Here is a 2,883-nt window from a genome sequence, read left to right on the forward strand (position 1 = left end):
CGATCAACTTTTTTACTCTAATATTTCAAGACCGCTGTTGACGACCGTAACTTAAGAGGGAAGGAGAGAATTAGAGAGGACATAGATTTTGATGTAATGAAATCAAATTAGCTATTTTATAAGGATTTTAAGCAGATTCCGTTACCCTAGGCCATAAACACCCTGAGGACCAATTTGTATATGCAACAAAGCAATATATGAATATAACATTCAGCATTACTCTAATGTCCTTTATTTCCGAAAGAGGTTTCAACGGAGATGTTTGATAATAACTTGATAAATCATTTATATGAAATAAATAAATTTCCAGTTGCTTCATATGACGTTACGCTAATAAAGCAGATTCCACCACTTTCCATTTAGATTTTCATATATGAATCTTGGTACACACCATAAGGGAACATTTTGATGCGGACAGCGGTAACGTAAACTCCCATATTTTTTAACATTTTTTTTAGTTCTATCATAGGCGCGCGTATGGATATAGCCGATTGTACATCTTGCCTTTGCAGCAGTGAAAACGCACTCATCGGTGATTCTGTGATTTATTGCAAGGTGGCATAGCACAAGTAACGTAATAGACGAAAATGATCTGGGTAAAGAAAACGCGTAACAAAGGCGTCATGTAAATGATTAATTGGCGCGAGGGACAATGACTCGCGGATTTCTAAAAAAAAAAGTGCCTCTTGACAGGTGGTGAAAATGTGTGGAAGCTGAAAATCGGGAACTATATATCCATGGTGAAGGAAGCTTTGTGCTTATTTATCATCCAGGGGGAAGAGGAGGGTGGGTATTTATTTTCCTTGAGTAATTTATTTCGAATATTTTTTAATATATAAATTATAAGTAAATATTGCTTCGTATAGTTATTGATGGCTGGAGAAGTATTATCGATATTAAGTTGATACACATCTGATAGGCCGGCTGTACACGTGACACGGGCACAGTGATATTGATAACCTTTTTATCTTTACATTTTTTAAAAGAAAAGGCTGCGCTTATTCTTGTGATATTTGTTTGCAGGAGAATGTTCAACAAATTCGCAGTATATATTATATTGTTATTTATATAGTGCTTAGAATGAATTGCAATTTATAACATGGTTTTGGCAAACATAGCATGATGGTAGAAGGGAAAGTTTGTGCGAAATGTATACAGCAGCGTATTCTAATCATAATATCCTGCCATCTAACATTTTACTAGGTTGACATTTTATTGTAATTACAAAAATGAAGTGACATACATCCATACCAGTCCAACCACCATATCCTAAACCAAGCCCATTAACATTTCCCATCAATAGTCGCGAGACACAATTTAGGAACTATCTACGTATAAGATTGAAAAGGTCCGTAAACAAGTTCAGAAAGGGACCCGCGCTCTAGATGCCACGTGTCACCTACCCACTGATCCACCGCGGTTCGTAGGATGTCTGAAGGAGTAATTTTATTTCTAAATTTCCTGGACTCAGAAAACAGGTTCCTTATTGTGACTGGCTCCTTACTTTATCGGAGACTGTTAAACCCGGTCGAGAAAGAATGCTGGAAAGGCACAGAGGATGATACCTCGGGGAAATTTAAAGCAATGTGAAGCTTGGTTCGAACTCGCCACGTAAGGTTAAGTTGGATCTTGGATAACCAAGTTCAAGATTTTTGGGCTTTGTTGAAGAACACGTTGTGATTATTAGGTAACTAGTATTTGGAAATTTCCCACTCGATAAAGTCTCGTTTTGAACTTTCTGCAAGATATGATTGGAATACGTGACTGGAACTGCCAGATCAAGTCCTCGAGGAAGTAAAAACAAGAATTATAGAACTGGTTTCTTTATCCATTTAGAATTTGTCATAATGGCGCGAACCAATCATTCTCGCAATATCTAATATTTTGATAATAAGTATTGAAAAGAATATGAAGAAAACGCAGTTATAATTACAAAGTTCGAATGTGCGTCTTTACAAATTGAAAGGTTGCGGGTATTCTAAACTACGCGCCATATTTTAGGAGCCCACCGGCGTGTTTACAGAAATCTGTTATTCACAAGGCCTACTTATGTATTCTGGTGTTTATGGACTTTGTGTAACGGAATAGAAAGAACATGATTTATAGAATACTTGGGATTTACATTATCCTATTGAAGTTGATTAATACCAACTATTACATAGGGCAATTATTTGATGTGCATGATCTAGATAATCAGTAGAAAAATTACAGGTTTTCAACAGAAATTTACTTATCTATTATTAGAATTTTGGAAGATCATTAATAACCTAGTCATAGACAAGGGTCTACAAATGATTGTCGAGGCCCCTCCCAACACACACACGAACAGATGTATATGTGTGGTGTTTATGTATATGTGTGTGTGTGTATATATATATATATATATATATATATATATATATATATATATATATATATATATATATATATACATGCACATAAATACGCACAAGCGGCGGGAAGGCAGTGATTTTTCCCACCATCTTGTCGACTCCTATTTGAGATTTGCTGTCGTCCTCAATCGTTGTTTCCACTGCCATTTTTTTTGTCTCGTGTGTGTGTATATATATATATATATATATATATATATATATATATATATATATATGTGTGTGTGTGTGTGTGTGTGTGTGTGCGCGCGCGCATATATACATATATGTATATATGTGTATATATATATATATATATATATATATATATATATATATATATGTCTGTGTGTGTGTGTGTGTGTGAGTATACCTATATATATGTACATATACACACACACACACACACACACATATATATATATATATATATATATATATATATATATATAGGCGTGTGTGTGTGTGTTTTCATATGCTTGATAGATTTTTCTTTACAATATACTGAAACTTT

Source organism: Penaeus japonicus, unplaced genomic scaffold, assembly GCF_977035675.1.
Source record: "Penaeus japonicus unplaced genomic scaffold, GWHDUDI00000001_assembly GWHDUDI00000013, whole genome shotgun sequence".
In the NCBI taxonomy this organism is placed as follows: Eukaryota; Metazoa; Arthropoda; class Malacostraca; order Decapoda; family Penaeidae; genus Penaeus; species Penaeus japonicus.